This window comes from Sarcophilus harrisii, chromosome 2, assembly GCF_902635505.1.
Source record: "Sarcophilus harrisii chromosome 2, mSarHar1.11, whole genome shotgun sequence".
In the NCBI taxonomy this organism is placed as follows: Eukaryota; Metazoa; Chordata; class Mammalia; order Dasyuromorphia; family Dasyuridae; genus Sarcophilus; species Sarcophilus harrisii.
The window spans coordinates 161,410,529-161,423,775 of NC_045427.1; the positions used below are offsets into that span (position 1 = coordinate 161,410,529).

General features: G+C 36.2%; 1 long non-coding RNA gene across 1 annotated transcript; it reads left to right on the forward strand.

Moving 5' to 3' along the window:
- Window positions 1-9,234: 9,234 nt before the first annotated feature.
- Window positions 9,235-12,572, forward strand: LOC116421466. The gene is made up of 3 exons (XR_004231826.1): window positions 9,235-9,632; window positions 9,817-9,906; window positions 10,791-12,572. It is a non-coding gene; the product is annotated as an uncharacterized LOC116421466 (long non-coding RNA).
- The last annotated feature ends 675 nt before the right edge of the window (window positions 12,573-13,247 follow it).

Here is a 13,247-nt window from a genome sequence, read left to right on the forward strand (position 1 = left end):
CCAAAAAAACAGTTAAGAATTCTTGATTTAGATAGCCTTGGTAACTATAATATTAGAGGATAACGGAGTTCTAGGAAAGGCTATGTGAAAAGTTATTCTTAAGCAGTAAGAAATTTGTTCTAGAACTATCCTTAAGCTGAAAAAATAATCATACATTTATGTGTGTGTATATATATATATATATAATATAGATTATATAGATATATACAGGCATATATATATATATATATGTATATATGTGGGAGAGGGAGGGATTGTGTACATATTGTTAACTCCTTTGTTTAAAAACTTTTCAGCTACCATAGTTACCTGAAAGCCAAGTGTTCATAGAGTTGGCATAAGTGGCAAAAACTTTTTAAATCCAAAGCAATATATGAAAAAAATAACAGATCCCATATGACCCATCTGGAAGATTGGCAGAGTAGGAAGCATGAATTCCAAGCTCAGGGCTGATTTGAAATAGGATAAAGGTGATGAAAGCAGCCCATTCCAGTTTCCTCTGTTCTAAGAATGTGAAAGTTCATGAAGAAAAAAAAAAAGTTATTGGAGGATTGGGTGTTTTTGGTTGTCCTTTGAGTTTAAAGATTGTTGAGCGCAGGGCATTAGATTTGGCATCAGAGAATCTGGATTTGAATCCCAGGTCTGTCATTTCACTCCTTATGATCTCTGATAAGTCATGTAACCATTATATTTATCCATTTGCTAAGGTTGAACAAGATGCTTTCTATGGTCTCTTCCAGGTTTAAATCCTGTCACTTGTAAGGTTACTATCAGCACATATGTGTTTCAATGTGTTTGTGTGAGATACTAGTGGGAAAGATATAAATGACTGGGGAAAAAATTTCTTAAATGAAGTTAGTTTAAAGAGGACAGGGTTCTAAATCAAATTTCCATCCTTCTTAGGAGGAAAAATTTTAGAGTATCTTAAAGCTGAAAAAGCTCTCTAGAGATCAATTAGGGATGGCTAGTGAGCATTTACAAAAAGCAGCAGTGAATTCATGACTTCACCAAAAATGGTCATTTCAGACTGAATTCAAGTATTTTTTGGACAAATTTATTAAGACTAGTAGATTGGGGAATTTAGAAGATTTTTTGCTTTGATGTCATCAAAGCACTTGACAGTTGGTTATCCTGTTGGGCAGCTAGGTATTATAATGAATGGAGTATGGGTCTGGAGTCAGGCTCATCTTCATGAGTTCAAATCCAGCTAGCTGGGTGACCCTGAGTGAGTTTCTTAGCCCTAAGTCACTTAGCACTTCAGGGTCTTTGCCAAGAAAACCCCCAGATAGGGTCACAAAAAGTTGTTGAGTCTTTTCAATCATGCCTAACTACATGCTATTTGTGTGGATGACATAGTTTTGGTTCGAGGAGATAGTACTATTATTAGGTGGATTTGGAACTAGTTGAACATAAAAGAATAATCATTGTTGTATTCCAATTTACAAAGTCTCTTGTTGAATGCTTTGTGCCATTTAACATTTTCATCAGTCACATAATAGATATCCTAATATTCACCGATGAAACAAAGTCAGGAAGTACTGTTAAATCTGGGTGATAGGATCCTGAAAAGATTTGCAATCTAAAATGATGAGTTTGATCTAAGAAGATACAATTTAATGAATAGAAGGTGTCAAGTCTTCCATCTAAATTTTAGAAATCAATATCTAAGTTCAAGATGAGGTTGGGATGATAGGATAATTGTTTGAAAATAGATCTTGAGATTTTAGGACACTGCAAGCTTATTTGAGTCACCAGTATGATAAAGTAGCCAAAAAACTAGTATGATTTTAGGCTACCTTGAGAAGTATAGAGTTCAAGACCAGGAAAGAGATAATGCTGTACTCTGACCACACCTAGAACATTGTGTTCAGATCTATAGGAAGGCAACTAAGATATGGTGAATGGCTTCAAGTCCATGCTATGTGAGGATTAAAGAACTAAAGGTATTTATCTTGGAGAAGCTTCAAGTATTTGAAGATCTGTCTTGTGGAAAAAGAATACTTGCTTCACTTGGCTATAGAGTAGAACTAGGAGAAATAGGTTCCACGGAGGAAGTTTTAGGCTTGGCTTAAGGAAAAACTTCCTTATAAAGCTATTCTACCAGGAAATGGACTAAGAAAGTAGTAGGTTCCCTCCTGCTATAGGTTCCTATCGTTATAGGTCATCAAGTAAAATAAAGGCTAGAATGACCAAATTTCAGAGGAAGCTAAAATCAAGAGATGATTATAATCATCAAGGGTCACTTGATTTAAGGAAGAACAGTCAGAAACAGTATATTCCCAATTGCTCAAGTTCAACTACCCTTTCCAACATAACTATACTTATTCCTTTCTCAGGAATAGTTTGTCAAATAAAAATACCCACCTTTCCCTTACTTTATTTGTATTATTTTCACAGGGATATTGAGAAGGTGAATTTCAGATATTGAACCTACTGTTTGATTTGAGAACATATTAGCTTTCTATAGATATATAATAATTTTTTTTTCTTTATAACTATTGTGAACTTATGGCGTTCTTAGGAGTTTTTTCCAGCACTTTTTTTTATACTTTTTTTTTCAGTTACATGTAACAAAAATTAATATTTGGTTTTTTAAAATTTTGAATTCCAAAAAAAAATTAAAATAAAATAAAATAAAATAAAATTTTGAATTCCAAGTTCTCTTGCTCCCTCTCTTTTCTCCTTCCTCTTCTTCGAGAAAGCAAGCAATTTGCTTTATTTATACATATGTAGATTATACATATATAGTCATACAAAAAAAGATTCTTAGAACCATGTATGAACCTCCTACATACGAACCCCTTCTTTTCCAGAGTCAAAATGGACAGACTATTTATTTAGTACTAGTCATGAAATAAATTTGGAGGAACATGGGAGGCTTTGTGGGGGGAGCGGCAAGAAAAATGATTAAGTTCTCATATCCACTTTCCCCATATTTTAGCAGCAAATATTCTCTAACTATATGACTTTATAGTAACCTAGCAGCTATATCAGAAAAATGAAAGACAGCTTATGTTTAAAACTTAGAAATGTAACAGTTATTGAAAGTTGTTGTTTTGTTTGTTCAAATTTCATCCAGAGTAGGATGTTGCAGGTGCTTTTCTGGAAGTCTGCCTTTTGCTTCAGGTTTGTAGACTGAGTCCCTTCATGGGCAGTAACTACATAAAAATGGCTTCTTGTTTTTCATTTTATACTATATATACAAAAAGTTCTGTCTCTGATGTGTGTCAATGAGGCTTTGCCAGTTTTCCTTGCTTCCCAGGGGTTCTAGGGTAGTGATTAATGGGGAGACATGGGAGAAACCTCTGCTCACCAATTTATGCTTTGGGATCTCTGAGCATTATAAATTGTTATTGTTATTATATATTATTGAAGGGACAAAGAAAGGAGGAAAAAAAAGAGAGAATCTAATTCACTCAGTTGCAGACAAAATTTGTTTACCTCATAAGAAACAGGGGCTTGCTCTTATGACCTTAGGTGGGATGAATTGTTTTCCCAGAATACAGGTAGGTATCTAGGAGTTTACTCCCTCACATTGAGGCCTATTGACTGTAAAGCTATAGCTATTGAGTTTGAGGAAGAAGCCTTAAGCTTCAGAGATGCTGTGTTAAGTAGACCTGTTTTACACTCCCAACTGAATAATTCAACTAACAAGATGCTATGTTTCTGATAGAATTAGATTGGTAACTAGGTTATATTGTTGGTTTAGGTTACAGAATCAATCAACCAAAAATGGGTAAACTAAATCTGAACAATTCCTACACATTTCTACCAAACCAAAAGCAGTTAGGTAGCTCAGGGGATAGAGTTGGGAAGACCCTGGAACCTTTACTAGTTGTGTGTTCCTGGTCAAGTCATTTAACTTCTGCTTTAGTTTCCTCTATAAAATGGGGATAATAATAGCACCTATCTCCAAAAGGTTTCATTCAAACAATGAATCAAATGCAATATTAATTGTAAATCACTTAGCACCATGCCCAGCACATAGTAGGTGCTTAAAAGAAATTCATGTTCCCTTCTCTCAAAGTCCTTAATTTGGAAATACTGAAATGTTTCTCAGATACAGGATAGTACTATACAAGAAATATATTAAAATTGGTTGTAGAGAATCGAGACTTAGATTAAAACAGCAAGTCAGTTCAGAATCCAATATTCTAATACCAGGTTAGTTGAGTTATGGAATAGCGCTAACTCTTTAAGACAGAATTACCTGAGAGGTGTGTGGAGTCAGAGGAAGAGAGGGGAGGTCAGATTATGGTTTTTATCCAATCCCTTCCACTTAACCAGAGGTGAAATCTTACGATCTTTGAAAGGTCAAGGGATATGAACTTCCAGTTGGCCAGAGTAGTGGTGGCCCTAGAGTAAATTAGCCGGGAGGGAAAAGCAGTTTCCAAATTCTACCAGAACTCTTGATCTTTGGAGCCAAGTAAGAACTTTGTGAGAGTTTCACAGAGGAAAAAAAGGACTTCCAACCAATCAGAAATGGCAAGATACCCCTTTGCCACATGTAATCACTAAGCTAGAACACACTTTTTCTGTAACACTAGATCTACTTGTATGTCCTAGACTTTGGGAGAAAATATTTTCTACCACTTGTTCTTATATCATCTTAGCATATTATGCAAGTATGTATGTGCCACAAATAAGCTAATATTCAACTCGGGGCTTTTGGTCAGTGTTTCATTTAGTGATGTCTTACAGTCATAAAAAAGGATCAATAGTAGAGAGGTGGACAGGCTACCAAAGCCATCAACAAGTCACTTCAAGAAATGTTTATGAAGACAATAGGGATACAAAGGCAAACCTAACCAAATGAAACCAAAACATTTCCTACTCACAAGGAATTTTCATTCTATTATTAGGACCCAAAAAGACACAATAAGGAAATAAATGGAAAATTGAGAAAGGAGAGTACATTATCCATTGATGATGTGGAGTTCACTAAAGGCTTTTCAAAGATTGGCTCTGTTCAGCTTTTAAGAGAAGTGTTCTAAGAAAGATTCATTCTAAGTAAAATTCATTCCAGGCCCAAGGGATGACTTGTGGTTTGGGGAAAACCTAACAGTTCAGTTTGGCTAGGATGAAGAGTTTGTGAAGAAGAAAAATGGAATAGAGAAAGCTGGAAAGTGTGCCATTATATAAAGAAGACTATAGAAATGGGATGTCTAATTAGAAAAAAGAAAATTCAGGTTTTTAATTGCATTGGTTCGAGGGCACATTTGGGAAAAAAGAGTCATGGAATACACCACATACATTGCATTTTTGGAGTAGGAGAGTTTATGTTTGAATTCTGGTTTTGTCACTACTGTACTAATGAAAGTCATTTCACTTCTCTGGGCTTTAGTTTCCCAATTTGTAAAAATAAAAGGATTGAGGTGGAGGAACCTAGTTTTTTTGAGATTTAAATATGTGATCCTATCAATAAAGCACATTTGTGTTCCCTAATTTCTAAAATGTATCATAATTCTGAGTTTCTAAGATTTTATTTTCTGTTTGATGAAGTCTGGTTACAATAGCTCATAACATGATTCCATGGGTCTGCATAGCCATTTGATTTGACTTCAGCAAAAGACTGCGACTTATTCAATGGTCAGTGTAACTAATTGCTTTGGAATGTTTATTAGCCAAAAGAAATAGTCAGGTAATCCAAATTTCACATCTGAATGAAGCAGCCTATTTTCTTTAAGCATCTTCCCACCCATCCTCACCATGTCCCTCTGATATATTCAAAGGTGTTTATACTTTGAAATTTCCTGACTTTCAGAACTTATTCTACATCTCCTAAGGTGAGATGGTATGTTAATCTTAGTGAATATGGCTGGTTAAAAAAAAACCACAGAACCTCCAGTTAAGTCCAGAGTTCAATGTGCCTTATAGTTTTACAATGGTTTAAGACACAGAGTGACAAATCACAATTTTTTTTTTCCAGAGATTTGGATCCATTTTGTTGACCCTACTGGGAATGAGAACTTGAAGAGTTCAGAGGTTACTGGTCTGGGAAGACATACAAGCAAGTTGGTTATGGGAAGCTTCCTACTGCTAATGTGTATTTATACTTTGTAAACTCTGATTCATCCAAGAATTGGAACAGAAATCTGCTTCCTGAGGTTGTGTTTTTAAATAGTTTGCAAAAACAACAAAATTATTTCCCTTAACTTTTTTTTTTCCACCCCACAATAGGCTAAACATACCAGATCAGATTTTGTAAGTAACAAGGCAACAGGCAAACTAGTTATCTCTAGGAAGAAAGTGACTCCTGAGGTCTTCGTAGATGGGCATTTGAGCATTCTGGGACCCAGAAACCTAAAAACAAAGTTTAAAAACCATTAAGGTAGCTACATTGCATCATCTTAAATCCCCAAGGTATTCTTGTGTCTATTAAAAATAACGAACTTCCTTTTGTGAGCAATTGCCTCTAAATGATTATTACAGAAAAGTAAAAGCCAGGAGTGGGTGATGCTTATAAATATCAGTAACAATACTGTTGCCTGGTAGCTGAGGAAAGAATATATTGAGCTTAAAGCCTAAGCAACTGAATGGGCAACCCTTTCCAAAATCCTGTACAAATGGGCGAGGCTAACTTTGCTTTTGATATACATTAAAACCAGCCTTGCTTGCTCTTGCATGCAGGGCACAACTTTTCTGGCTGGCAGTGCCTTTCTTTCAAGTCCAAGGGAGCTTTTACAAGTCTCAAATTATGTATTATTATGGATGAGTCCAGTGTCAACCTGTGGTACTCAAGTCAGGGAAATTAACTGTTGGGAACACAGGCTTTAAAGTCCAGCCCCAACCTTGTACTGAGTCTCTCTTCCCACCTTCCCAATCCATCCCAGAGTGTTGAGAATGTTTTGGTCTCCATAAAGACAATGCAGAGAGATTCCAGCAACATCAAAATAACAGCTTTTTTGGAAGAGAAACCTACCTGTCAAGCCCAGAGGTTGGTTGGCTCACCCAAATTCTATAGGACAAATGTAGTTTTGCGTTTGGTTTGTCTATTTATTTGAGCATCCAACATAATTCCCACACTCCTCACTTGATGAATGGAAAAGAGCCATTTATAATCCCTAGGCACTATACAGATGGAAAGCCTTCCATTTAGAATGGTAGACTGTTAGAACTGAGTGAAAACTAAGAAATCTCTCTTTTTACAAAGGAGAAAACAAACCCAGAGAGCTTGTTTTACTGACCTGTTTAGAACTCTGCTCTCTTGGTGTTCAGGCTAGTGCTTTTCCCATTTCCCATTCTCCCTGGGAATCTGCCAGCTTTGGGTTGGGCCCTTCTTGGCAACGTTTTCAAAGGCCTTTAAACTAAGAGGCACCAATTGGGATTCATAATCAATGGGAAGATGTCTACAGCTATTCAAAGAGGTCCCAATCGCTCAGAACTTCAGGCAAATCATTTACTGTGTGTGTTGAGGGACAAAGAGGGACAAAACCCTGATATTTTCCAAGGTAACTTCTGACTCTGAAATTCTGTTAACTACCTGGGTCACCTTCCCAAAAGAAGGCAGATTTTTTATTCAGCCTTCTAAAATTCCCTACTCTGCATGAGGAACACAAAGTGGCAGCCTTTCTACCTTTCAGGGACTGCCCCGCAGCCACACTGCCATTCTTGTGAAGATAGTGGGGCAGAGGGAAAGAAGGTATTTTCCAGACCTTAGCAAAGGCTAAGCCTTTGCCATCTGCATGGCTTCCCCTTGTTCTCTTGTTTCATATTGTCTATTAGTTATGGTTTCACAGAAGTGTAAAATGAATTGCAGGAAGAGGAAATAAAAAGCCCCCTACTTCTTCATCTAGCCACAGTGCTCCATTAGGTAGGATTGTTCTTTATGGAAAAACAGAGATGGAGTGATGGGCTTTGCCATGTCTTCAGGTGACCTCCATATCTCAGATTCTCTAGACACTCTCCAGCTTTTCTTTTTGAGCAGGTTATTATCAGGTTATCACTGGTGGATCAACTAAGCATTTAAAAGTACTAAAAATTAAGTTGTTCGAATGTGATCCATGTAAATCACTTTCAGGATGAATGTTTCACATCCTTGGTGGCAATCAGAGAAGCCTCATAATTGCAGGTTTATTGGAGTGCTGTCTCTCCTGTACAATCCACCCTTTCTCTCACTTCTGACATTACTGGAGCAGAAATATATCACAGACACCATCTTTAACCAGTTAGCACATCAGAGAAGTCTGGAGCTAAATGTCATGCAAAAGCTTTTTGTGTGCAGAGGCAACAGTGCTGAATGACTTCAGAATATTCCTGTATCATAGAGGGAAAATGATAGTTCCTTAAATTTTAGGATCTTAGAAGTTCTTTTGGGGATTCTATTTGGATTTTACATGTTGCATTCTAAAGTTCTTTGAAATAATTCAAGGCTCAAAGGATGGTCAGAGACTGGAAATGAGAAACAGAAGAGATGGCTGGGAGTTGGGAGTGGGAGGTTGCAGTGCTGTAGCAAAGGAAGGAAACTGTGACTGGAACAAGGAAAAGGGAGTTGAGGGAGCCAGAGCAAAAGCTTAAACTCTTCTCTATGTGCACTTTACACAGTTACCCTCACAGATTTAAGCAGCTGCTGCTGTTAGATTTCACTAAAGAATGCCTGAAGTTGCTATATGTCATTTTTTTAAAGCCCCATTTTTTAATGTTTTGCTAGGGAATAAGTTTTACTTTCTCTTTCTACACTTTTATTCATAGACAACTGGGGCTAGAAGGGACCTTAGAGATCATCAGGTGCAACCCTTTTATTTTAGAGGAAAAGGAAAGACTCGGAGAAACTGTGTCTTACTCATAAAGGTAATAAATTCTTACTCGTACAGGTAATAAAGGAGTAGAACCTGCATTTGAATCCAAATCTTCTTACTTTAACTTTAATGCTCCTTTTGTTATACCCAGTGGAGAAAGGATAAAGAAAGGCAAGGTAAGGATTCTCCCAAGCATCTTTTGATTCAGTATGATGACCAAAGATAATGAATTGGAGATCATATGATGATAAAATTAGATTCTAATGTAAATTGCCATTCCAGCTATCAAAATGGACACCATCTTAAAAGGGTGGTGGCTAAGGGAGGGAAAATATATTTTGATATGAAAATGACATAAAATAGAAGATATACACATACACACATTTAAAACTGGATACCTGTTGTTCTAATGAGAAACAAAGACAAATTTAGCTTCTACCGAAGACAAACCAACAAAAAAATAAAAATTCACAGGTATATAAAATAGCTAGGCATAGTCATTCTACTTTGTTTTAGAAATAAAAAAGGTTTTGGTGAATTTAGGAATCAGATCAGCACCTTATAAGCAGTTTGATAGTCATAGGAAGAAAATTTAAGACCCAGAATGAAGTATTAAGCTCTCAAAAATATCACTGATAATTTGTATTTCCAAACAAATCCACCAATACTGTGACACAGAATAATTAAAATTAAATAAAGTCCTTTTGTTTCCTTACACCATTAACGTGAGCTCAGTGGGTTTTTGTACTTTTTTTTTTCAGATCTTTCTCAGATACTGACTCAGTGAAGATTTATGAATATTGATCAAAAATGCTCCTCAGATGAAAATATTACTTAGACACACATATCTATGCTTACTGATTAAACTGGATGCTTCATTTCTTCAAATTTTTAGTAAGAATTTTTAAACAGTCCATGCAGAAGATGCTGTTAATTGGGTCCAGAGAATAATTTCAGAGCTCCTTAATTCATAAAGACAATTCCAAGGATTTTTAGCATCTTAGTGCTATAAAGTTCTAGAACTTTATAACTAGGTGAGATGTTGGAGGCCATCTAATCTAATTCTTTCATTTTACAGGTGAAGAAATTGTTAGTCCAGATCTGGATCACTCCGTCATCATCAAGTCTTGATCTGGCAATTTGCCTGGGAAGCTATATCCAGCAACAGGTGGGTAGGATTTCTTTCACATCCATAGTGGTGGTACAACACATCCTAATATCCAGTTTAAATCGCTGACAAACATGAAATATGGAAACCAAAATTAGGAATTTAGAGCCTAGGAAATTCTGAGGCAAAAAGCCAATAGGAACAGGAAATGATTTTGCTAGGTTGAGAAATATCAGTAAAAATGAAGTCAACTTGTTAGAAAATTCACAGATATATGAAATAGCTCATTTTCATTTTCACCTTCTTTGAATCTAATCAAGTAGGTTGTTACAGTCTGAGGATCCTACTATTCTCAAAATATATTTTCTGTAACTTTTAAAGTCTGTCTCTGTAGAATTCTTCCCCAGGCCGAAGGGGCACTTTTCTCTAGGGAAGAGTTTGAGAATACTTTTCCTGCTGTTCCTCCCAGAGGAATATTTGGGCTCTACTTTTTCTCTTTATGGTCACTATGTTGAGGAAAATGACCCCAGAGAAAGCATTGCCAGGGAAGAATTTTAAAGAGTGCTCAAGCCAAGGAATTTCCATAACTCCTCCTTCCCTCTACTTTCTCCTTCTACCCCCCCTTCCACCCCGACTTTAACAAACCTTTATGCACTCCAGCTTCATTAGAGAGAAGCGTTTCTTAGTCTCTCCTACTGGGAACATTCACTGAAGCCAGGGTATGATTTCCCACATTCTGACTGGAGGTCATCTTAATATACAAAAGCACCTTCTCCCTCTGACAACAGGAATGGATGGGCTTGGGATTAATCCTGCCAAGTATTAATAGTGGATTTGGGAAAGAGTTCCCATAGTTATTCCCACAGGTTACAAGTGGTAAGAAAGAATTTAAAAGTCCTAAATGCAGAGAAAACCTAAATTATTTTTCTCCCCCCACCCCCCAGGACCAAATTTATGCCAGTTTTTCTAAGTGCTGGTGGCAGATAAAGTGTGTGAGCGAGGAGGAAAGCTGGTGAATGTCTGTAAGAGCAGAAAATGGACTGGTTTGGAGTAGCCAGTTAGAGAGCGTGGGAGACTGAAAACTCATTTACAAAAGCTCTTCTGCCCTCAAGCAAGTCAAACTCCCTGCTGAGGAGCTGCTTTTTTTTCCTCCCTTTTGAGTCTTGTGTACCGCATTGACCTTTCCCCTGCATAGGTCAGTCCTCTGTTCGCCCAGGGTACACACGGCCTTCTGGGGTTTGAACGCCTCAGAAGCCTGCAGAGAATTTCTTTTCTTCGAGGCTAATTCCTGAGAGGAAAACCTGAAGCAAATGTCATGCCAGCTAATAACCGGGCCAATTTTTGAAGACACTTGTATAGATTATGTTCGTAACAAAATAAAATGGAAGCAAATATATTTTGGGTGTAAGTGTAAGGCCTTACAACCCATTTAAAAATTAGGGATCAGAATCTCTTCCTAGGTGATTCTTGTGGGAATGTTGAATTCTCCTGGTTTTTCCCAAAGAGTCACTTAAGATGAGAATACCAAGCCAAAATATTTAATTTAAAAGCATTGCTTCCTTTCTGTCTCCTGCCAAAAACTTAGTTTGAAATTCACATGTACTGTAATATTCTATTAAATATATCATTAATGATTGTGGATCAAAGGCAAACCACAGAGGGTTATGCAAAACTTCCAGATAATTACTTAGGTGCTTGAAAAAAAAAAATCTTATTCATAAGGGTATCAAGTTCCTCCATGTCTGAGGGTGGGTTCAATCAAAAATCTTTACCAGCAGACAGATACATCGAATCTATTGCAGTACACAGAATCTGGTAGACAGTACTTAGGAGGAAAATGGGGAGGAAATTCTACTTCATTAAAATGTAGTTACTCTAAAGGAACCTTTCCTCCTTACTTTCCCCCTTGCTCTCTTTTACACTTCAGATCATTTAAAAAAAAGCCTTTGATTTCCACGGTTCCTTTCTTCTCAAGAAGCTCAAGCTTGTAAATACCTTGTTTTCATCTTATTTTCACAAATTGAGAATGAGAGGAGAGGAATAATTACCTTGAGCAGTATTTTATAGAATCCAAGGGCGGAGTTTAGAATTATAGACTGCTAGAGTTGGAAAGCAATTGTAGAAGTCATGTAGCCCAGCACCAACATTTTACAATTGAAGAACCAGAGAATTTATTTGCCCAAGGTGACACCACTGGTTAGTCGCAGAATAGAGGCTAGAATCCAACTCTTTTTACTCCCAACACAATTCTTTCATAAAATCTTTAGATTCCCAAGTCATATCACTAATATGCTAACCTGATTTTTCTCAATTTCTAAATCAAGTGATTTCTATGAGAAAATCTTCATACAAAACCAGCAAATATGAAACACATTTTAAAAATAGCAGTCCTCTTATAAATATACTGGCAGCAATTAATTTCTATCCTTCACAGCTCTGCAATGTCATTATTCTGCGGTAAAGTGGAAAGAGGGCTGGGTTTAAAGTCAGGAGTCTTAGGTTTAAATAAATTCTTGTTCTGTTACTTATTACCTGTGTGACCTTGGACAGTCATTTAACTTTTTGGGGTTAGGTTCTTCATTGATAAACTAAAGATGGGGGCAAATTAGATCAGAAGTTCTTAATCTTTTTCTGTGTCATGGACCTCTTTAGCAAGTCCAGAGAAGCCTATGAACCTCTTTTCAGAATGATGCTCTTAAGTAAATAAAATAAAATAGAAATATAAAAGTAACCAATTATATTGAAATAATTATCTATATCTATCTATTTGGAAGTTAATGGATCAAAGGGTAAAAATTCCTAGACAAGCTATCTAAATCTATGATATATATGTAACTTGGGGGAGACGCATTTGCAAATAATGGAAGTGAGGTTTTGTTTAATATGGAAAGAAGCAATATGAAGTGGGATTGAACAAGAGATTAAAGCTTTGATGATGGAGAACTAAGTGATGTTCAGGTGGGAAATGTTGATTCTCTAGAATGGGATACTTTACACAAGCACACATGACACAGATATTTGCTTTAGTGAATTATAACAAGTAGATAACCCTTAGGATGCATTTATAAATGAATCTGTATTTCAAGAAGAACTGATGTTCTGAAAGTCTACTGAGTCACAAATTGAAATCCTTTTTTCCAAAACACAAAAGTTATGATTTAAATCTAAAATTCTTGCAATTATTTTGATAAAGAAAATACTCAACATTTCCATAAATGCTTAAAGAAAAAAAAAAAAAAGAATGAAGATCTGACAAAAATGCAAAATTTTTATTTCCAAGTAGCCCATTCAGAAAAATACTTATTCTCTATAGCCTATCTTAATTTATTTTTTGGAGCATTTGAGTATGCAAGTCCACTGCTTTAATTTTAAATCAATTTGAGTTTTTTATTCATAAAGCA